Source organism: Ambystoma mexicanum, chromosome 12 (genome assembly GCF_040938575.1).
Source record: "Ambystoma mexicanum isolate Mex_15411 chromosome 12, UKY_AmexF1_1, whole genome shotgun sequence".
Taxonomy (NCBI): Eukaryota; Metazoa; Chordata; class Amphibia; order Caudata; family Ambystomatidae; genus Ambystoma; species Ambystoma mexicanum.
In genome coordinates this window covers 192,886,678-192,911,374 of record NC_090936.1, presented here as the reverse complement: position 1 = coordinate 192,911,374, position 24,697 = coordinate 192,886,678, and the positions used below count along the sequence as shown (strand labels likewise).

At 45.1% G+C, this 24,697-nt stretch overlaps 1 protein-coding gene across 6 annotated transcripts in view; it reads left to right on the top strand.

Moving 5' to 3' along the window:
- The window catches only part of TSPAN9 (tetraspanin 9), a 1,448,163-nt gene that overhangs the window by 685,795 nt on the left and 737,671 nt on the right, over positions 1-24,697 (top strand). For all 6 annotated transcript variants that reach the window (XM_069628285.1, XM_069628282.1, XM_069628286.1 and 3 more), the window contains one exon: positions 15,898-15,942. The gene's annotated coding sequence lies outside the window, so the exon portion shown is untranslated. The remainder of the gene's footprint in view (positions 1-15,897; positions 15,943-24,697) is intronic.

The window sequence follows — 24,697 nt, the reverse complement described above, 5'->3', positions numbered from 1 at the left end:
TATAGTGCATTTTCTCATTTTTATGGTCTCAAAGCGCTGTAGGTGAACGTCCTCAGGGGACCGAAGTCCAGATATGGGAAACTCGTCAGCGGAGTTTAGAATCTGTGTGTGCATTTTACCTCGATGATTCTCAGTGGGGGCATGAATATGGAACAATGGGTCCGCCAATGATCGTGAAGGAAAGAGGCGTGGGCACCACCCTAAACTTAACAATTTATAATCCATTTCAAAAACCCATATTTGGTGAACGCCAATGAACCGCATATGCAGAACGTGGAAGAGAAAAAGAGCTGAGGTTGCTTCCTTCACTATTGGTTGCTCGTTAGTAGTGAATTCTATATAGTATTCCATATTTCAGAAACATTTAAAATATTTGACTCTCGATCTGTCAAAATCGACAATAATTCTTAATGTGGCAGCATCTTCTTCTCCAAAGTTCTGAAGCCAGACTCTGTGCTTAATACCTTTCGCTTCTTCAAAGGTCTTTCATCATCAGGGCAACAATTGTAAAAAGTGATACAAGACTGCAACCATGATTTCAATGTGAGAAAAATGTCCAGACTAAAGCATTATCCAGTTAAAGTAGTCACTGCGCCAAAATAAGTCAATAGTCTGTTTGTAATCCACGCCCCCAAAATTCTAAAAATGCAGCATGGCCTAATTAATCAATTAAAAGGATCAAAAAAATCAGCACCAGCAAATAAAATCGATTACAACCCGGAGAAGTCAGCAACAGGAAAAGACGATCCAGCCAGAGAAGCGCGATGGGTGGGATCATACAGATCTGCAACTGGCTGCTCCCTGGCATCATACAGATTTGCAACTGGCTGCTCCCTGGCATCATACAGATCTGCAACTGACTGCTCCCCGGCATCATACAGATCTGCAACTGACTGCTCCCTGGCGGCATTCTGCAACTGGCTGCTCCCCGGCATCATGCAGATCTGCAACTGGCTGCTCCCCGGCATCATGCAGATCTGCAACTGGCTGCTCCCCGGCATCATGCAGATCTGCAACTGGCTGCTCCCCGGCATCATGCAGATCTGCAACTGGCTGCTCCCCGGCATCATGCAGATCTGCAACTGGCTGCTCCCCGGCATCATGCAGATCTGCAACTGGCTGCTCCCCGGCATCATGCAGATCTGCAACTGGCTGCTCCCCGGCATCGTACAGATCTGCAACTGGCTGCTCCCCGGCATCATACAGATCTGCAACTGGCTGCTCCCCGGCATCATACAGATCTGCAACTGGCTGCTCCCTGACATACAGATCTGCAACTGGCTGCTCCCTGGCATCATGCAGATCTGCAACTGGCTGCTCCCCGGCATCATACAGATCTGCAACTGGCTGCTCCCCGGCATCATACAGATCTGCAACTGGCTGCTCCCTGGCATCGTACAGATCTGCAACTGGCTGCTCCCCGGCGGCATACAGATCTGCAACTGACTGCTCCCTGGCGGCATACAGATCTGCAACTGGCTGCTCCCCGGCATCATACAGATCTGCAACTAGCTGCTCCCCGGCATCATACAGATCTGCAACTGACTGCTCCCTGGCGGCATACAGATCTGCAACTGGCTGCTCCCTGACATACAGATCTGCAACTGGCTGCTCCCCTGCATCATGCAGATCTGCAACTGGCTGCTCCCCGGCATCATGCAGATCTGCAACTGGCTGCTCCCCGGCATCATGCAGATCTGCAACTGGCTGCTCCCCGGCATCATGCAGATCTGCAACTGACTGCTCCCCGGCATCATACAGATCTGCAACTGGCTGCTCCCCGGCATTATACAGATCTGCAACTGGCTGCTCCCCGGCATCATACAGACTGCTCCCCGGCATCATACAGATCTGCAACTGGCTGCTCCTTGGCATAGCAAAGAGAGATACAATGTGAATGGTGGGATTCCTGGGAAGGTTAGAGCCCACAGAAAAAAACGGTAATAGGTTTAGTTCCTTCTCAGTAGGGGACGTCACATATTGATGGCTGTTTTTTGTTTTCTTTGCCAGAGAAATAATATTTTTTCAGTCTTGAAGTTAACTTGGGGAAGGCACAGAGCGATACATTTCCATGGTTCAGGGAGCATCAGTTTGCAATTAAATCTACTCTGACCGACAGTGGCTATCCTTGTCTCCTTAGCACCTAGCACAGCCCCTGGCACGAATGCAGTGCTAACAGACCATGGTTTCCTGTGGACAGGATCCTGTCCACATCTCCACGCCCAGCTACATTGTCAGACGATCTGATTGGAGCCGTTAAATCTTGGTCAGGACCAGGGACCACGCTTAGGGATTGTCATTATCCCCCAGTGCTCTGCTGTCTTTCTGTTGCATACATTTGGAGTTAGTGAGTCTATAAACAGTATATTATTTACTCAACGGTGGAGACTGGATGCCCTTTGAACTGATGCAGAATTTATTTTCAAATATAGTCTGATATACAGTAAGTTATGTAACTAGTAGAGGAACTTAAATGAGATTTATAATTGGGCCACCTAGCTTCCAAATCGGGTGTCTGCAACCTTTGTCTGGTTTGCCATACATTTTGACTACAACTCCCAGGAGCCCTAGCCAGCGGTGAGGGATCATGGGAAATGTAGTCTAAAAGATCCTACAATTCTCAGGCTACAGGCTTCTGTTGTAAAATAAATGGTGGAATGTGTAGTTGAATGTGGACAGAGAAAATATGAAAAATATATTTTGCTGGTTTCAGATGACATTCATCAAATGTTCCTTAGATTTCAGGGCAAGGACTTTCTGGCTGGTGCATAAATGCTCATTTATTTGGGCTGCTTCAGAATTCACGTTGCTTCAGAGAAACGTGTCTGGGGTTGCTGATGGCACTCTTGTTCGGAGGAGAATTGCCCAGCATTTTCGGTGCTGGACTGCCTGTGTGGGTGGGACAAAGACTGATATGCAAATGGTATTTTCCTCTGTGAAGGGTGCAGTGAGTGAAAACCTGGTTGTAGACCCTCCTGAGTGGAGGAAATTCCATGGAACATGCTATTTGACCCCATGATCGTTCTCAGTAGAGGGGCTCCCACAATCCTTTTCAATTATGAACCATCGGACATCCCTTTTTACTTTCTCACTCCTTTCCTCTTGGGGTACTATGAAGCGACGGCGTTCAAGATGGGCTCTTTACAAAACAACAATAAAAAAACACATTGAACCACAAGCCGAGGCAGCAAAAGATACCGACTATCTCTACACGCCTCCTGTACAGAAACAAACTGAATTTATAAATTAAACATCAACCAGATGTCACGATTTTTCTTTTGAGTATATTGGTCTTCTGCTTATTTTCGTACCAACACCCTTCTAAGCCATCTTCAGCACGTTTCAAACCAGTTGGAATAAGGTCCAGCAGTACCATATTGTCAGCAGAAGCCACTTTCCCATAGCGCCTAGAGAATCTGCTTTAATTATCAAATGAAAAAAATGAATGGTAGATTTCAACAAATTTCAGCTGAACGTAAATTTCGAACAGCTGAACATTTGATCCAATCTACCATTTGCCGCAATTGTAGTGAACAAGGGGAGCGGGGGTGTCATTACAATCACATCAGGGGTCGTGCGGGTGTCCTCCGCGACCAGAAGATAGAAGAAAAAAAAAGGACCATGCAGCGCCGGTTCCCATGCACGTAAGTGAAGGGAACCGGTGTCCCAGAGGGATGACGGAGTCGGCGACACACATTGATGTGTGCAGCCATAAGTTTATTAAGGGTGTTTGGGGAGAGCGGGTTGAAGGAAATGTCAGCGGGAGACAAAACCGAAAGTTCTGTTTTTCTCCCACAGACTTTTGGTGTTCAACCAAATCATGGTAATCCAGGCTCTAGCGCATCTGTTACAACATGGAGGTGCTATGTCTGTCATCACACCCCGAAAATCTCCGCCTCCCTTGATATTGAGTTTGTAAAACCACACAAGATGGAAAACCAATATTTATACATTCTGCTGTGTTCCCCTCAATAATAACACCTATTATTCATGCATCAAAGGTCAATTCTTTTTTACTGATGGATACATATTAATGCTCGTTATTTTACTTATTCATGTTAATACTAAAATAGTGGCATTAGTTTTAATAATCAAAGTAATATCATGTTTTCATATGGAGTCACATAGCGGATTCCCGCTGGTTAAAATCACTGTGTGTGTATGTGTTATTTATATCCTATTTAATGGCACTCGATATGTCAACCTCAGAAGGATGAAGGGCTGAGTCAACCTTCCTGTGATTCGAGTCTGTGTCCTGGAGGGGTAACACAGGTCTCTCGTATGCTCTCCGAACAGTTTTGGCATAGTGGTGCCTAGTCCATTGTATAAAGAACAGACATGATTACGGTTGAGGTGTGCCCTCGGCATAGGTCGTCAATGTGTAGCCATCGCCTTCGTATGTGTCTGCGATCTCTTATCGGTCATTCCCTGGTCTGCCACTGGACCTGATGATCCTGTGGGACGAAGCCATACCTAGTGTTACTCAATGTATTGGTCACTAGCTTACATGTTTAATCTGAAGACCCATGTTTGTTACAATGCTTGCTTGTTACATCATGTATGGTTGCTTGACCCACGAAGGGCCATGCATCTTTAAGAATAGGGATTACATATGGAAGGCTTTTCTTTCTTACCAGCACATGTCCCTAGTTTTTTACCATGCCACATCAAGACCTCGTTACCCTTGCATTCCATTGTCCCTACATTCTTACCATGCCACTCCCAGTCCTTGTTAGCTTTAAGTTCCATTCTCTCAACTTTCTTACCATGCCACTCTGAGTCCTCGTTACCCTCTAGTTCCATTGCCTCGACGTTCCATTGTCCCTACTTTTTTACCATACCAATCCGAGTCCGTGTTACCCTTTTCTTCCATTGTCCATACTTTTTTGCCATGCCAATCCGAGGCCTAGTGACCCTTGAGTTCCTTTATTAAGCAGGTCACCGTGATGGAAAGAGATAAGAAAAACAAGCTGTTGTGAGGGCAATGCGCTAGCGTTAGAGAGTGGGAATTGTTTTGGGAGGCTCAGCCGGTTTTCTGAAGTGACCGCTGTGCTGGAGGTAGTGCTTGTGTGGCCTTTTCTTTACAAATTGAAATTCAGAGTGTCAAATGCCAAGGTCCTTCTCAGGGGCGCGCGGTAGTTAGGTCACTGGTCCACGAATGGTTAATGAAGCAGCCTGGCTAAGCCCTCGCTGAGCCGACGGTCCCAAATTGGGTTACGGTTCTCTATTGCGACCCCCTTGCTGTGGGGGATACTGTCAAGGTCAAATGCTCCGCTCGTTCTCTGAAAAGGCAGCAGCAGCTGTGGGGTGCAGCAAATCGGCCTGCTCGAGTAGGCTCGGCCCGAGAAGTGCTAATTGAATTAATGTCTCTCTCTTGTTTACCTTAGTCGGTGCACCTGTGAATGCAAATGCAGCCACAGCAAACTCGGATATCCACAGCATACGGCCCTGACCTTTCACCCCAGTCCCCCACCCTCTTCCAACATCAGATCCTTATATATGTATAAAAAAAATACTATAGGCGCTGCTGTAGCACTGCATGGAAGCCATTTGTGTAATACAAGGTCTGTGATTTTGATTTTGTGTAACCCTCAATACATTCCACAATTTGATGTCTAATCACCCATCTAGCTAATAGCGATTTACTTCAAAATGTATCTCTTTTAATTGTGCTGCAAAATTACTGTAATGGTGCAAGAAAAGTATAAAATGAATTAGTACCCGGCGAGCGATGTGTGACGGCCTCATAGCCAATAAGGAGGCTCAGAACAGGCTCCATGTCACACGGTAATGACCCAGCTCCGAGCCTCCCCAGAGCAGGATTGCCATCTTTCCTTACCGGTAATCAGGTAAGTGCACTGCCCCCCTGCAACCTCTTCCCCACCCCCTTCTTTTCCATATCTCCAACACCCTCCTCACCCCCACTTGTACTGGAGCATCCCTTGTAGGTACCTGCTCATCCCCGTTCCAGAAATTGCCCCCATGGAAAGGGAGAAGGGACAACATGTAGTTCCCTTCACCCCGATCCATGGCAGCCATCTTGATTTGTAGTTTTTAATTTTGAGCTGAGAAACAGCAAACACTTTGTTTCTCAATTTGAGATAAAAACACTATTAGTACCCCAGTACAATGTGCCAGGGTTCTAAAAGCAATGTAACCCTCGCAGGGGTGAGGGCGGGCATTACCAGTCACGTAATGCCCCGGGGCTTACGTTAAAATCCTTACTTCGCTCGGGCTTGTAACTGATGGGTAATGCCCCCTGCTCGGGTTATATTGAAGTATTTTACGCATCATTAGCCTAATTTCAGTTAGTCTTGTGGTCATCAATGTCCGCTTCCGATATCAAATGCTCACAGTGCCAGTGATGCCAATCCTCACAGATCTTTCACATGTTAGAATAGCTTGTTTCCAATCAGGAGCGACAACAAGGTGATCTGCATTGGGAATCTCAAAATTGAACAGCTACCTATAACTGTTTGAAAATGCACACGAGTACTAAAAATGTGTTTAAATCAACGCCTTTTAATCCTTGATAGCATGGTGAATGCAGAGCTCTCAAGTTCACGCGTGGGAAGCACACCCAGTCCATTTCTTTCCCCTTTGGATTCTGTGGCTTGTAGTTTTTTCCTTCCCATTTGAAATTTAGAAAAACTAAAAAAATCCCATAATTCCAAAACGGGACTGGATGGCCTTCTAGCGCATGGCCTTAGGAAACTGGAGAGCTCAGCTAAAGTCCCTCCCCATGCTTTGCAGATACTCTCCACGAGTGGCTTTAATTCTCGTAGTTGTTGGTTTGAGCCCTGTGTGTCCGATGTTATTGAATCTGGGTATTTGTTTTCCTGACTTAAATTATTATTTTAAGATTTTGCATAACATATAGAAAGTTTGGGCAGATCTTGGGTGGTGGGGACCCCGAGGACCCCCGTTTCCCTAGCGTTATTGTCCCCCTACTCCCCCATAGTTTTTAATCCCTTACCCCACTCGCCATATGTACTTTCAACCAAAAATTCGACATTCTCATTATTTATTTTTCGCTATAATCGCTGTATACCCTTTACAGTGTGCTTCCTTGTTAGCTGCTGCCCGTGTGTAACCTCATGCTCACTTATTTCATGGCTGTCCATAAAGATCTTAGAAGATTGTAAAATTATCAGTTTGAAAATAATTGTAGTGGAACTTGTTGCATGAAGCGCAAAAACACCCATTGCCATCCCAATTCCATTCCTGACCCTCATGGTGTAGGAGGCGTGGTTTGTTTGTTCGATGCTCTGATGGAGAGCGGAGGCATGCAGGCCCCACCTGGACCCAGATGCAGAGATTGAACTACTGCCTGCGAGCCCATGCATCAGTGCCTTGCTAGGAGAGAGCAGTCTCATTACACTGCCACGAGCCAACTCTTCTGAGAGGCAGGGAGAGCAGTCGCAATATCCTGGGTGTCGAAAATTGCAGTAATATACACCATTGTACCGGAACTGGGCAATGGTGGAAACAATTTTATGCTAAAAGTTGGGCACAGCAGAACGATTGCCTGAATAGCTTTCCACTTTAGAAAAATGTGGTTAAAAAATGGCTGCCCCGCCTTATTTCAGCTCTGGCCCGACCAAGAAGGTCAGCAGAATGCCATAATTCCAGGAGGAGGGCACCATAGGAGGAAGGACAGGATCACCAAACCTGTTTCAGATCACCAGTGTGTGTACGGCATACATCAAATGAGAATGAGAACAACATCACAGAGGAGGGGGTCGGGGGGTACCTCTACAAGAGACGGCTTCACCATGGACCTAAGACGAGGTCTGGGGCCAGAGAAGAAAAGATTGAGCTGATTTGCTAGGAGGCTAATGGGGGGGGCAGTTTATGGAATCCTCTATTTGGATACATTTTTGGAGAGGATTAGGGAGAACAGCCTTTTTGAACCTTGAACCCAGAGCGGTCTACTGAGGCACTGATGCAAACCTTTGAACCCATGAACCTGGGACTATTTCCTTGGGGGTTAGCAGTGAACCTCCAAACCCTTGAGCTTGTCAGACCCACCTGCAATGGCAAGAAAAGACTAGACTGAAAGGTGATCTGAAAGATGAGTAAACCTCCAAAAACTGGGGGGAAGCCAAGAGGGATAGGGCCCCAGAACAGCTGTTAACCCCAAAACAGGAGTGTACATTGGCGCAGACCAGACCTAAACCCAAACCCCAAACGGTGTGCAGCCCAAATGGGAGAGAACCATGCAAAGCCCCCCCCCCCCCCGGTTCAAGATCAGAAAGCGTTGGCCTTTCGCTGGCTACATGAGAGGGGTTCCAGGTCAGGTTTCCTGGGTGAATCCTCTCCGATTCATCACACAGCATGAAGAAAGACGGACATCGGACCTTCTCATCATGCCAACCCTGCTTGTCCCACATCCACCTGTGCCTTTCACACAGTCTAATGAACTCGGCTAGGTAGCTCAGCTATATTTTAACTCTATAGGTGGCTATGTATTACTACTACTAGTAAAGACGTTTGGTCACTAGGTGGAGCAGTGCAACACTAAATTTGTATCGAATGGGAATCATTTCTACTGCATTAACATGTTCACAGTGCAACACTATCTGCAATCTAAAACGTTTCTACTGTTTTAACTTGATGTTCGACAAGTGGACATGGATGCATCGAATGCATCTTCGACATCTGAAAAATGGGTGTGCGATTTGCATGGGTCTGCATGGTATTCCGTGGGCACATGTTCTGCATGTAAAGTATAGCAGAGCCCTCGGCTGTAGACCATTACCTGTGAGGGTTGAAAGACTAATTTACAATACCAGCTTCACCCTTTAGCACTGCAACCCACAGAACATGTTCAATTCCCACGAGAAATTCGGTCCAGCTGTCACATTATCTCCAGACCTAGCAATCCCCTATACGCCTGAACATTCTGCATTACTTGGCTAGTATAATGACTGAACAGGTCACTTCTGCTGGCCGCCTTAATTCGAAGCACTATTCCCATACAATGGAATGCTCTTTTGTTTTCATGTTGGTTCAGACTACGGTCTACCGAAGGGCCGTTCACCACACGCCGCTTCAGTGCCATCACATTGGCATTAGGGGCTGCACAAATATCAAGTAACATAACATAACTGCCAGGAAAGGGTCTGCGTGGTTGTTATATGTAACGTGATTTGTATAGCGCAGCTCTGGCATTTACATGAGCGTGTGCGGGCAACGGTGGTACTGGAAATATGTAACGTCGAATCAACTTTGCCGCTGATGATGTAGTAAAATTACAACAATTGCAATCTTTGAACCATGCATGCCTACAGCCCTATGCCTGAATAAACATTCATAAAGAGGGACACCATCATGGGTGTAATGGGGGCAGAGGCGTTTGTCCCCCCCGACCCCCAACTTTTGTGGCACACCATTATTTTGTCCCACTCATTTTGCAGGGGCCCCTTTCATTTAGAGGTCATACCCCCCCAAACATTTTAAGCACAGTTACTCCACTGGACACAATACACCTACCTACCTAACGCACTAACAAAGGCCGAAGCATAGTCTATGGGCGAGTGCAGCAACGTAGGATCGCCCTTTTCAGAGAAAGCCTGGTATCTTCATGGAACTGGCATAAATAAGAATTGGCAGGTGCAGAGGTCCTGGCAGTATCTCCAAAAGGCAAAGGCAAAGGCAAGGGCAGTCTAGTCAGGGCTTTAAGTGGGGTAGGAAATCGAGGATGGGGGGGGCCCTCATTTGGGGGTGTGGCTTGTGGGATGGGCGTGGCCTTAAAAACGTACACAAAGCATAGCAAGGTACGCAAACATTTTGTATATTGGTATGCATACATTACTATGGTTTGTTTAGTATGCAAGCCTTCTTTTTACTACACAAACCATAGTAAGGTATGCACATAAATATATAAATGCTTATGTTTATATATTTGTTTGCGTGCCTTACTATGGTTTGTTTACTTAAAGATGGTTTGAAAAGTACAATACTTTTAAGGGTACCGATGGTCCCCCTGATGAAGTTCTGGAGTATTATATGGAACTTAATTGTTGAACGAAACATGTTGGGCGAGTGAAGAGTATTGTAAGTTAGTGACAATACTTAAAGAGCATTGTAAATTCAGTTGAGACTAACCCCATGGTAGCACCGAAAGGGGTATGAATGTACTTAGTAAATGGCATGAGGTATCTATTATGTAAAGGGAACCCGTGAGCTACTGACCATTGTGTTTTAGGCATAGTGATGTCCTTTAAGGCACTGTACATTATCTAGTTTTGTATTGGCAGGATGTTACAGGGTTGAGCACAACACTGGTTTTTTGTATGGTTTGTTATTGTATTTTATGATAATGGTTGTAAAAGGTTTTTAGGAATTTTTGAAATTTTACATTGTTTTAGATGGTGATATGACGATGTGTGATGTATATGAAATACAATTGTGAATTGTTTTTGGTGTAGTGATGGTTATTGTGTGGAGACTTAGTACCTATATGTTAAAAGTACTAAGGTGATAGGACCTGGAGAGGACAAGGAAAGGTAACAAGCGGACGTGTTTGATCTTTTGTCTAAGGATTGTCCAGTATTTTTTCTCAAGTGTCTGGTCAACACGTCGGTAAATGGCTCTATGTCTCTGTGTGGTTGTTGTATTGAAAAGTACAATAACCATAGTAAGGTACGCACACAAATATATAGCATGTATATATTTGTGTGCGTACCTTATGGTTTGTGTACTTTCCAAGCCATCTTTGTTAACCATTTCTATGTTTATAAAAGATGGCTTGAAAATTGCATAATTCAATCCATCTTTTATAAAGCTTTCCCGACGGACAAAGCCTGAGGCGTCTTTGTCCATTGGCAAAGCTTTGTAAAAGATGGCTTGATTTGTGCACTTTTCAAGCCATCTTTTATAAACCTCGAAATATGTCGAGGAGTCCCGGGGTTCGCCGAAGGTTAAAGACGCCTCGGCGACCTGGGGTAACAAAGGCAAAGTAACTTCCTCTGGTGAGCTCTCGCGTGAGGGGTCACCAGAGGAATTTATAGTGACAGACAGAAGTGCCAGCCAGTCAGTGTCGCTGTGGCTGGCTAGCACTTCTGTCAGCTTGCGTGACCTAATGGCGGACGCATCTCCCGTCGTGGCTGTGACAGCGACGGGATAATGCATCCTGCCAATGTTGTGGTGGGACCGGGGGGCCCCGGCAGGGCCCCGGCTCAACCCCACTTTTGGTGTGGCAGATTAGAGCGCGGGGAAAAGAAGTGGGCGGCGCCAGTGCTATAAAGCAGCAGGCAAAGAATCGAGGAGGGAAGATGGGCGTGGGCGCCCTTAACTGCTCAGTATCTCCTCGTTTCCGCTTTCTTTCAGATATTAGATATTCTGCTATGAAAAAGCAACACGACAAGATGCATAATTTTATAAGATATATTATTAGGGCATTGTGCTTATTATAAAGTCACAGGGCCTGATTCACAGAGCCTTTTCCTATGGAATTGTGCCATTATAAACTGCTTCTGTGAATCAGGCCCACCATGCGACTTTAAGTAGACCATTTATTACGCCCTTAGCCAGCAGCTAAGGGCTTAATCTGCTCCTAGGTGCCCGCACCAAGAGTCTGATGGCGGTTATTTATTTCTTAAAAGACAACTGCAGACTCTAAACTTAATGCGATTATTCTAGGGTGACCAGACGTCCCGGTTTCCCCGAGCCAGTCCGGGGAAATCACCCTCCGTCCCAGGGTGCCGGGAGTTTTTTCATTTTAGCAACCCAGTGGGGTTTGCATGGGTGAGCGGCTATGGTAATTAAAATCGTTATTATTTTTCACAACACGTTATAATGTTGAGCTGGATAATTGGCTCGAACCCCCAACCTTTCAGGTACAAGTCACAACACTTACTGACTGTGCTACAGAGACTGGCTTGGAAATGTGTTACAGCAAGCCATGTAATATCAATAAGAAAAACGTATTTGGCTTTTACTGTTTACAGCTGGTCTTGTGGGCGACTCCTTAGTATTCCTTTTTGATATTGCACTTCTTAATTCAGAAATTCGAAAATTATACTTTACACATGATGTCGCAATTCCTCGGAGTTGTCGGTATAAAGCCTATACCGTGACATTTTTGTAATCTTTATTGAATTGGGTGATGAACCTAACTTCATCTGGTTCTGAATTTGTAGGTTTGCTTTTCTTAATAAAAGTGTCCTCTTGTTTAAGGGTTTTAATTTTTTCATAAGCCTTCTTGACACTTGACCCTGGATATCCTCTATTCAAAAAACGTGTTTGCAATAATTTGCATTCCTGTTCAAAACTCTTTCCATCTTGACAATTACGTCTTGCTCGTATGTATTCACCCAATGGTATGTTCATGATAGTTGATTTCTTATGGCAACTTGTCGCATGTAGTAAGGAATGCCTGTTTTGTCTTATGACCCATACATTCCTCCCCGTTACCAATCCTTAATCTCTGTCTGTAAATTGGTATCTTGAACATAATTCGGGGGGAACTATTATTGGGGGAATGTTGTGATTATACACAAATCTGTTTGTATTTGAATTTTTTTGAATTAACTATCCAATAATATGTTATGAATATTATTAGAATACACCTGAGTAGCCCAGATTTGAGAAAGGCTCTATTGAGCCGAAACACGTGTCATACAGGGCGATTTGGATTTTTTGACCTTATGTGTTTGACCCTATAGAGGGCGTATTGAGGAAACAAAAACATTTTTTGATTCAATAAAAATCAGATTACTTTTTGAAAGAAATTGGTGCAGAGTCAGAGTTATTTCTTGATTTAATATAATATCAATAAGAGCAAACTCTTGTTTTGAATTAACATGCCAAGATTCACAGACAAAACTGCACAAATGAGATCATATACAGTTTATAGAAAAGAGAAGTGCTGGAAATATGATTGGGTGGTGGTGGTTGTGGGGGCGTGTTGTGGGAGGGGTGGTAATTGGTGGGCTGCAATCGGGTAGTCCCTCTTTTATGTTGTTGGTCGTCCCCGTTTTTAGTTTTGGATATCTGGTCACCCTAGATTATTCACTCACGAGCAAGCAGCACTGGTGCTATCCATATTGTCACCCCAGGTAATATGCTTGCACGAACACAATGTATGTTTGTTGCACGAACACAACACCAAAATTGTGAACATTAAAAAGTGTGGGGGGGGCATCCTGCAGCGTGTTGTCAGAGAAAATAAAAAGCCACTTAGCAGACAAAAAGATGAAAAGAACCAGTGTGTAGGAACAGAACCTTTTCTCATCGTGCACCATTTCAAAAAACAGACTTCTATATTTTAAATCAAAGGTGCGCACCAGAAACTGGCAATGTGCACCTCAGTTCAGAATCTTACTGAAGGATCGCCGAGAGAGACCAGCATTGGTAAATCCAACCATTTTTGGTTTTGTGTAGCCATGGGATAGGCATTGCCTAACACTGCCATTATGGTGCTACCTGGCAGTAAGATAGCAACAGCTGGTAAATGGGCTCAGTGCCTTGTGTGTTCCGCCTTGCACATACTAGAGCCACAACTGTTGGCTTTGCCAATGTTTTTTAGTAACAGGGATTCGGTGCAAAGAACAAATGCAATTACACAACTTTTTCTTATAAATCAAGTGGCTGAAGACACAATTTAAGAAATGTTATTACACTGGTTGCTGTTGTACAGCTGCTATTAAGCCATTACCTTCTAGAAACTAGAGTACCCGTCCCGGGAACTTGCTCACACAAAGCTCAGTGATGATTATGACTGTGTTTCCTTTTAATGCCCTTTACCAGGGAGTTTCTCCTCACCTGCCCTGGAAGCCTCTACCTTGTTCTCTATCTGGGTTGGCCGCTCTGGTTCGCCCCAAAGAGAAACTAAAATTGCACCTGTTCACAATTCGGTTACCATACCTGCACATGTAAAGTGCAAGTGCTCAAATGCTGGAATTTGGAATGCTTAAAGCACCGCCACGTCAACAGTGGTCAAAGCGTATGAAAAGAAGTATTCTATTGTATTTGGTTATTTAAATAGCGCTCTTTCCCCATTTGTAATGGCCTCAATGCGCTTTGTGGTTGATACGCCCTCAGTGACCGTAGTCAATGTGGTGGAGGTTTTAAGAGTTTTAGATTAAGAGATCTTATGTCGCACCTTCAAACACTTGTCTATAGCCTCGTTACAAATGCCATATAATATCAAGAGATGCTTGGTCGGGGACGTGGGTGGGCGCTGTTGGTGGTATGCGGTAGACTGCTATTGTTGATAGACTACTATGTTTCCTGCTGACCCGCACCAATCCCCACAAACCCCATCACCATGACCCTCCCACACGCAATACAAACCCATACCTGGGTCCCGCCTTTTATCCATACCACCCCCACCACCGTGTAGAGGCTGAAAGAAAAACAGTAAAAGAAAATGCTAATTGCATTTAGACGACCCCCATTAACTGTATTCACTGTCCCTCACAGAATGCAGCATTACGCACCGCCCCCTTTGTACTAACCCACCATTCGCACCTCTTAAGGGGCACGCTAAAGATTAAAGCCACCCCTTCCAGCTACCCATAAACTGCATGTACAGCTATGCCTGTAGTAGTTTCACGTTAAGTTTCTTAAATGCAAAAGAACAATTCTTATAACTGCGGGAGCAGAGCTATGATGGGCTTGGGGAATGGGCTTTGTCCAAGCAGGCCACTGAAAAAATAACAGCAATTCACCAGTTACTGTGATGTGAGGTTGGAGCTGATCCAGCAGGTCCAGGTTCAAATCCCCAGTAGGACCAAAGCAAAAAATCAAAGTGCAAGTTTCAAATTCTTCCTACACTTTTTTTTAAAATAAAAATAATTCCGTATGGGTTCCTTTTAAAATAAAAGTAAGGGCACCGTGGAACTTAATTTAGAGGAGCACTGCTCCTGCCCCTTTGGCCGCTGGCCGTCAAAGAGCAGTAGATTTGTTGCATCCCATGGGATCCCAGGCAGCACATGTTTGTACATTCTGCCCACGGTGAGTGCAAAACATTCTGCCCACGGTGAGTGCAAAATATTCTGCCCACGGTGAGTGCAAACGTATCTGCCCTCGTTCTCATTATAGGTGCTCGGCTGCTGCTCAAACCTGCAACACTGGGAGCAGGCACATAACAACCCATGGCACCGCCAGTAGCCGGGCTGTATTTCTATTGTAAACCAAGAGGGGTGGTCACTTCCCTTACGTCAAAAAAAGCTCACGCCTATAAGTAGCCAAAAATGGGTCTATAGTGCTCTTTGCGTTGAACAGCTGTCTGAGCTTTTGCAACGTGGACATTACCCTCTCTCCCCTCTGCTGTTACCAATGATTCAACATGGTGCCCATCAAGACCCTTGACCAACCAAGGTGTTTACAAACCTGGACAGGTGGGTGCCACCCGGGTGTGGACTGCCATCCGAAAGTGGCCCTGGAAATAACCCCATATTGCCCTGTGCGAGCCCCATCCTTGCAAGTGGAGTTTGGGGAAAATGGGTCCAAACAGCGAATTTTAAAGCACGTGTCCATGCATGGGGATTAAAAGGTAGTTTCAATGTACGAAATAACTAACATAAACAATGTGTTCAGAGTGAGGAATAACATACTGGAAACATTCTAATTCATGCTTTGCTTCAAATGGCTCTGAGGAAGGAGGACACATGGAAGAAAGATGTTGGGGTGGTGGTTGGGAGAGAGAGTATGGGGATAGGAAACCAGGGTACCCACAAAAGTGGCTCAAGGTGTAGAGGCCCACTGGGAAATCTCCAATGATCCCTGTAGCCCAGTCCACTGCGGGTGCCACCGTTCCACGGGCACCCCAATGCTTGTTGTCATTAGTGGGACTCGATGAATATTCTAAACATGTTGCTGTTTTGAATTGAATGTTTCTTGGTTTGAAAAACATGACCTTAACTGTCCTTTCTGTTCCTTTTTCAGGAATTCTGCTCAGTTCTTCAGGATTTTCCTTCCTCCCCCCAGAGTGTAAGTAAACTAGTGCACATACTAGCTATGCATTTTAATAAATGCAAACTTTTCCTATATGATATGGTATGTAATGTATTTGTAAGGCGAGCTTTTCAACCTAAATGATGAACAATGCAGCCAATCAGAACCAGGGAATGCATGCTTTCAGGTTTTTTTTCTATGTTAATCAATTCAGATGCAGTATTTGAATTCATTAAACTATAATGAAAGGATCTACATGATTAATACGCAGAAATCACTGCAAAAGCCCAAAATGTCGATTTTATTTTTTGTTCTTTTAACACATTGCACTGTATATATATGCTGGGGAAGACCCCCCCCCATACCTTCCACATTTATTATCACCATAACCAATCCCCCCACATATGTATGCAGTGAAATGTGGCTTAAAAATGTCGATATTTTGGGTTTCGCAGTCATGGTCTGCGCAGCAATCGGGTTATACCTAATGAAACACCTATGGAAGGCATAGCAAAGTAACCCTTAGTTTATTCTGCACCAGGCTACTTTCACAGGCTAATCCTCTCAATATGAGGTTTTAATAAGTTGACCTTCAAAGGGTTAACGGATCCTAGGGTGACTTTCTCTAATACGTGATCATTTAGTCCACATCTTTCAATCCACGCTCTTTTAGAGGGTTTCACCCATCTGGGCATATTTGTACGATCCCACAACACCACTTGTCGTCCGTAAAATTCAATGCACTCACCAGCCCAGGAAATTCCCTGCCAACAATCAAACATGCCTTGATTTCCTTTGACTTAAATGGGATCCACCCGCCAATCACACCTGATTTCACTCCTCCCCCACCCCCTGGGGGAGTCAGCAGGTTGAGCGGTACAGTGTTCAGATTGTCCCAGGTTCCTTTCTCTTATGCAGCGTTAAACAAAGATGAAACATCTGAGATGTTGCCTTGCTTGAAACATTGAGGGGATGTTGTGTCTACTGCCATTCAAAATGGCTAATTCTCTTTCAATGGAGTGGACAGAGCATGCTCTGCAAACCCATTGGCCAACTTTTGGGTGAATGCTGTGTAGTCAGCTGTGTGATTCTAAACTGTAAGATCATGAAAATAGGGATGATTCTGAAGTGCAAGTTAGTATATATTTTGGAGCTGTTTGGAATGGTGATATTTATGACTTTAAGCATTTGGCTTCATGCCATAGTAACATGGAATGCCCATCTACTAAATAATAAAAGGCCAGTGTTTGTCCGATGCCATCATATGCAGTAGAGGCTGTCCGAATGCACAGAATGCTGTCCTCCAGGGAGCTGTCACCTTAGGATACACAGTGGTCCAATTTGCATAGCTTCACCTGTTGTCACAGCTAGAGGGAGCTGTAGGCTCATGAGCTATCTTGGTCCTACTGTGTTAATGGAAACTTGCTCTTTGCCCTGTGTACACGGGCCTGAACACCACTCTGGCAATAATAGGGTGAGGGTGAAAGTTGCACTGATCCATGGGAGGCTCTAATCTTGCAACAGGTACTCTGGGATAGCTGGAAAAGCAGGCAGGCCTTAAGATGTATGACACTAAAGCTAAGGCTATTGTCCTGCACAGGACCGAGTTCTGAGGGTATGCTAAATTAGCTATTGATTCTACGGCATCCCAGTGACCACCTTGCACTACCTAAATGCGCATGTCAATTCTGGTCTGTTTGGGGATAACACCGGCATAGAATTGCTAGGAAGCAGTCCGAGGGTTGCTTTACATTCTGTGCCTGTGCAATTGTGCAGTGGCCAAACCAAACACTTGATGGCATTCGCAGAGAAAGCCTTATCATTTTTGGTAGGCAGGGGGAGATTATATTCAGGGATGAAACTGAGACTGCAAAGTGCCACTGTCTTGCGGCCATGGAGAGGCTGCGCCATTTTTCAGTGACATGTTCTCAGCACCTCACTGATTTCGGGGCAGAAGAGGGAGCAAAGAGTAACGTAGTGTAGCTACTGGTGAGCCAGGAGGAAGAAGTGTAGAGTTGCAGCTTGTGGGAATTCCTAGGCTCTTGACCAAGAGTCGAAGGGTGAGCACCATGATGATGCTGACAAAGTTAAGGGTGGTGAGCCATTCTTCCATCCATGACAAAGCATGGGCTCGTTTCTGGCTGGCAATGATGTGCATACAGCAGGTGAAAAGGGCAAATATGTGCAGTCAGAATTTATTAGGGCAGTGTCCTAGCAACTTAAGTTTCCAGATCGCAACCATGTGAGCCAACAATGAGGTCCATTCATTTCATTCCTGTCTGTTTCACTCCCATTTCAAATCTTCAGGACGTGGTGGAACCAAGCGGCTCGTCCACCTCATTGTGATCTCCTTGCATGCTTGAAGAACCACTCCGGCAATATTTGGGGATCATCAATGGATTGAGAGCACTCTCTCCACCAGCCCTCTTGCAAAATACCCAGTCCGTCACCTGGAAGAGGGTAGGGTCGTGCAAAAGCATTTGCCTCCCCAAGGCTTTCCACCACTGTTGTCATTCAGCCCCCTCCCTACCAACTGATGGCCAGCTCGCGCTACAGGCAGGATGTGTCAGCATGATGAATTATTTGGTCCCTCTGTGTTTGTCCAAAAAGCAGCACACCCACAGGGCTACCTACAGCAAGAAGATGTGGTGGCACAAGTCTCTGCCCGCGTATGGACCACTGGCACAATATGCAGCGACGGCAGACGTGCTCGGGCAGGATGATGGGAGAGAGGTATGCTGGTGTGTCCAGCAGTGGCAACGGGGAGTTGTGACCTCCCTAGAGCCCCCCCCACCACTAGTCATGCCATGCTTCCATACTAGGTGGTTGTGCATTGCGGTGGTCCCCAAGAAGAAACCCGTGTTTGGTGTACCCAGCTTCACTGGTGTGCTGCAGAGGTTGCATATGTCAATACCTTCCTGCCTCCTCCACGGTCTTCCCTAACTTAAAGTGCTCTCAATCCAATGACGTGGTGGACACTCCTTGGGCCGGGAATGCCCCTGTCTCGCCTGACACATGACCAGGAATGCATGTGCCTGCCTTGCCCCCTTTGCAAAATCAAGCGCACCTGCATTTTCCACAGCCACTTCCTACTCTTCAGGCATCCACCTCTGTCTCCTCTGCGTCTTGCTCTTGCGTCTTCTCCTGCACCCGCTCCTTGTCTGGCTCCAGGCCCGGTACCTCTGTCGCACCCTGCCCAAACACATCTACAACTCCCAAGGTGGTTAAGGCATCGAGAAAATGAATTGGAGCACTACATTTGGTCCTAAAAGAAAGTGATTCTATAACATCACATTTTATAATGCAATCTACTATTTCAAAGTGATAATTCCAAACTATTGATACTGAATGTATACAAATGTACGCATTCAAATGGGCCGCACATGCAAGTCCCAATCATGACTAAAGCAGGCAGTGAGAATAAACATTCCATGTTATTAATAGTTACGGTGGAATTATGAAAGAAATATCTTGCCCAGTAACACTTAGAATTTGCAGGTGTTTCAATCTCCTCCAGATTCTTCTTCATGGCTGAAATGTGTTTCCATAACTCCAGCTTCCCAATGAACGTTCACTTAATTTGTGACACCAAATAAAACAAACCTTCAAAATAATGTTGTTACCTAAAACTCAGATGACATGTCATATTCTACTTAAAATGTACATTGTGAAATTAAATATTATATTATTGAATCAAAATTTATAAGTTAATTCATTGCTCAAATGTTGTCACGAAATGTATACAATAATATCTTTATCATATTTTTTTTAAACTTGAGAAAACAAGAATAAACATTTCCAATTGGCCAAGTAGCATATGATGATTTTTAATTTATTTGACATTAATAATATTTTCACAGAATGCTCTTAATTAATCTTAAAGGATCCCCTCATTTTAATTTCATGTGGTTGCTAATCAATCTTAGGCACTTAGTATGGAACACCACCCTTAACCCTTACTGTTTAATGAGGGCTTATGATTTAACCCAGCCACTGCATTGCAGAGAGGAACGGTGAAATGGGTTCAGGCAAGTATTGTGGTGGGCCCATTCCTACCTACCCTTTCGGATTGGGTGGACTTCACCCTAAACAAAGAGGCCACCAATTCCATTTTGGCCAATCACAGTGACGAAGGTTCGGCACGCCCTGAATTTCTGGAATGCATTGTGTTCTCGCCAGATTACTGCCAACATCGTATGGATTTCTCTAGCAGCACTACTCACTGTTTCTTAGGTCTATATCACTCCCATGCATCAGTGGGTGGCTTTACAGAGAACATTTGATTGTATCGTGACTGTCTTGAACATAGGTTGCTCTTCATGAAACAATATGGTGTGCAGTGTTCAGCTGAAACCAAAGCAGAGAGTGATACCAAAAAGCTCTGTCAACATTTATTTTGAACAATGCATTGAAGAGTGTGACACGGTCAAGAACCTGACTCTGCCAAGGGACGATGGGGACCCCTCTGAACCTTGGCCAGGAGGCCTACCTCGGTGTTTGCCAAAGCCAGGCCTGCCCCAGAGGTGGGGTGTGGAAGTTGGGAGCGCCTCAGCCTCTGTCCCCGCTTCCTGTGCCTGGATTAATTTGCACGGTACCACTTTTGATCATCCATTACATGCCGTACAACATGCTGGCCAACGTTTTCTCTTGCCTTTCAGGACTGCTGAGACCAGAATTCCTTGCGTTGGAAAACAAAGCATACACCCAACCAGCGAGAGATGTGGTTGAGAACCTCAGTCCAGCAGTGCATTGCTCACTGTAGACTGGTAGTCCAGACGCTCCTCCTGTACGGAATACAAGCTTTGAACGAGAATTTTATTGTAGCGGGCCACCATTGCAGTGTTACCAGCGGACTCCCATTCGAAAAAGGGTTGGGCTTAGTCGGTGCTTTATAGTTTTTGATGTTTGTAACCCAACCCCTGGTAGATGGAAAGACAGAGATTGGTAGGGTAGCCAGCTGAGGCAAAGAGATATCGGAAGGGGGAGGAGGAAAAAAAAGGGTACAGGAAGAATGGGTCAATGTGGCGAATTCAAGAGGGTACAGGCGAAAAGAAGGCAAAGTGAGAGACTAATCGGTGTAAGGGAGGTGGAGCAGAGTTTGGGATATTGCAGAGAGTGTGTGCAAGGTGATGCATTGGTTGGTGAGAGAAGGTGGTACTTTAGTGTGATAGTGTGTGTGTAAAGTGAGTGAGTGCGACTAAGTGAGAAAGTAGGGGCGTTATTCAGAGAGAAAGGAGGGTGACTGTGAGAAGCTGTGGGTGGTGTGTAATATAGAATAGTCAGAGGAGAGTAAAGTAGAGAGTAGTGGGAGGATAGTGTAGTAGAGAGTAGCCAAAATAAGTGGGATGCGAGAGTGTAGCGGAGGATAGAGCTCCAAAGGAGTAGTAGAGAAGGGAGAGGGGAGTGGTGATTGGGATTGGGGGAGTAGCAGCAGAAGGAGGAACATCGGAGGTTCAGAAAGAAAAATAGGAGAGTGTGAGGAAGAGGGGTGTGGAGAGTAGAAGGAAGGAGAAGGAAGTAAAGGGCATCGTGTCAAAAGAACGAATGGCAAAAACGAGGCAGAAAACACCAAACTTGTATGATCTAATTTGGATGTATTTTTTCACATTTGTTTGAAATAAATGGATGGAGTGTTGGGTTAGGTTATACAATAACGGTGGGAGGGTGTAGGGAAGGGTGTGGAGGACTGGTGGGGGTGTGGGGGTCTCCCCTGCATTAATGCATTAAAAAAGGAAACAAAGTGCAAAAAAAATATTTCGGAAATTTGAAGACAAATAAATCGTTGTTTTGGGCCTCGTTTTATGTTATTTTAATATGGATCCAAGTAAAGAACACCAGGTAGAAAAATGTGAGGGCATGAAAAGTAAACATCAAGGGAGGCCAAGGTGCTGGGGAGGTAGCGCTATCTGACATCATTCTTCTTTTAAGACCCCAGTTTAGGACTGTGAGAAACCTGAAGGTATCTCACCCGCTAGTCCCCGGGGATCTGTCATCCAGGTGGCCAGGACACGGCCATCACTATTGGATCCAGTTCCTGGGGTGGACCATTGCAGGAGGATCACCTGGGTGGGGGTGTTGGGGGAGTGGAAGTAGGACACCGAAGGGTGAGACGCGGTATCCCCTTCCTTATGTTCACACAACAAATGTAGGCAACACACATCTGTGTTATACACTATTGGCAGCCAACAAAGGACCCAAGAGAGGTCCAGTTGGTAAAACCAAACCCTAAAGGTTACTGTGGTATGGACAATGATTATTAATAGAGCAGATAACAAGGCTGTGACAGAAGACAGAAGGATAGAGCGAAAAAGAATTACTATCCCTGCCTATTGTACACTCTCAGCTAGGTTGCGGTGTTACAACGCCTGTCTTAAAATGACACAAACAAAGGGAAGGGGATAAATTCCTATTCCGACAACACAAAGACAATACAGTCACCGCTTCCCATACAGAACTTGTTTTTACTAACTGGAAGTGGGACGATCTAAAACGGTTTGCTCAAGCTAAAAAATAGGCAAATTGATGCCTTTTAGATGTAACGAACACCGTCAACCGGTTTCAGTGGCCTGACTTTGATAACGCCACATTCATCAGGACAGTCTAAGCTTCCTCAAAGGCTGGTCTATTGCATGATTCAAAAAACCAGTGTACGAGAAAATAGCAAACGATAGATGGCATAGTACATTACCACCTTGCCGTTGGTGTCATGGGACTGGAACAGTCTGCGAAGGAACCTGTGGGATCAAAACAAAATGCACCACAGTCACTAGACGGCTGCTAATTTCCATATAATGGATTATGGAAAGACACTGCAGTGCGTGTCATCCATATAAGAACAATCAAAAGGCTGTTCCAACACACCACTTAATCGCTCACTTTAGTATATCATTCTCATCTCCTTGCTAAATAGCATACCACCTGTATCAAATATCTACAGTTCTGTATATTTGAAATTGAATGTTCATTAAAAATGTCCCTGCATCAATATGGCTAACTCACTTATGATTCTTAGAGAGAAACACACTCGCCCTCAATTTCATCCCTTTAGATTTTAAGCAGAGTGTGCCTCAGATTGTGGCACAGCTTAGCTGACCAGTCCACTCCTTGTGCAGTGCGTCTGTCAATAAATACAGTGTTATAGTCAGTTGTGAGGCACTGAGTTCTCAATTGTATCAGTTTGTACAATCTACTGATTTTGGTGCCACCGCCGAATAGATGGTTCTTTTGGAATTGGGCAGATTTAGGTGAAATACAGCTGAATAGGAGACATAGCGTGGCGTGATCCTATAGGAGGCATGTACTCGATTTTACACTTGGGATGCTATCCCGTGTGACCATGGGTAAGAGGATGGTAAATATTGCGTATCCACGATGGTTCCCCAGCACTTACTACTTACCACCTTCCACGGGCATCTCATGAAATAAACAAAAAAAAACGCTCAACACGAGCGCGCCCGCGGCTTTGCACTACTCTGCGTATTATGAAGAAGAGACGGGAAGAAAGGGAGGAGTCTCTTCTTCCGCATCACGTGACATGCCCAAGCATGTCACGTGAGCACGTCTAGCCATACGCGCGTGTTGTCCTGCAGCAGAACAAACTCCAGGGCTCCATGCCAGCCCCTGCCGGCACACCCCCCCCAGCCCACCCTGTGGCACGTTGCACACTACAACGTGTGCACGCCCACAAGTGTGCTAGAGTCAGGCAAGGAAACCCGAGCTCCGCCAGGCACTGCTCGTTATAGCGAGTACTGGCAATATCACCAGTCGCATCCAGGTGGATCTAGATGCTATAAATGCATCAGGGGCTATTATAAACCGTATAACAGGTACCGGCAGTGTCACCAGTAGCATCCAGGTAGATCTAGATGATATGGGTATACATATCATATACCCATATCATCTAGATCTACCTGGATGCTACTGGAAATCATTAAATTGTGGCCTATACTCAATGTAGGGCCAGTTAATCTCCCATTACCACGGTTCGCTATGAAAAAAAGAAAAAAACTTGAGGGACACCTTGATACACTCATACACACCGGCCCAAGATCCCACAGGGCAAATAACCCTGTGGAATAATACCGCTCCACAAGGGCACACACCATGTGGTCAGTGCAATGTCTGCACATTTACCAAACACACTAAAACCCTAGACCTTGGTTTGAAAACACTGTGGAAACAACTTGCTTTGACGAATTGTAATACATCTAATGTAATCTACATGATAAAGTGCCCCTGTGATGAGATATATTGGTATGACCACAAGGCCAATCAAGAAACGGATTCAGGAGCACTTATCTTGTATTGGAACCCATCGAGAGAATGCTCCTATGGTGGACCATTTCACTAGGCTGAACCATCAGGCCACCGAAATTGAGTGGACAATCATAGAAAAAGTGAAATGCCCCAGGAGGGGAGGAGACATGAGCCACCTCTTACTAAAACGTGAACAAAAATGGGTTTTCCGTTTAAAAACTGATAAAGTGGGTCTGAATGAAAGTATACCTTGGCACTCTTTGGCTATGATCAGCTAAGCCAACTTGCAGTGACATTAGTACTGTTCCCCTGATTGTTTGCTGGCCAGAGTAATTTCACCTGGATATCCTATATCCCTGCTTCCCCCCTGATCACATATACCAGATAGATCATATCACATAGGATCAGGTTGTGGGGTGCCTTCCCTGAGCTTTGATGTGCTCCAATTGATGAGTCTTTACGTGTCCTTGATACAATATGGCTGTTCATTAGCCAATAATTGAGATTGACTGGTCCTTTGAGGGACTTCACCCTT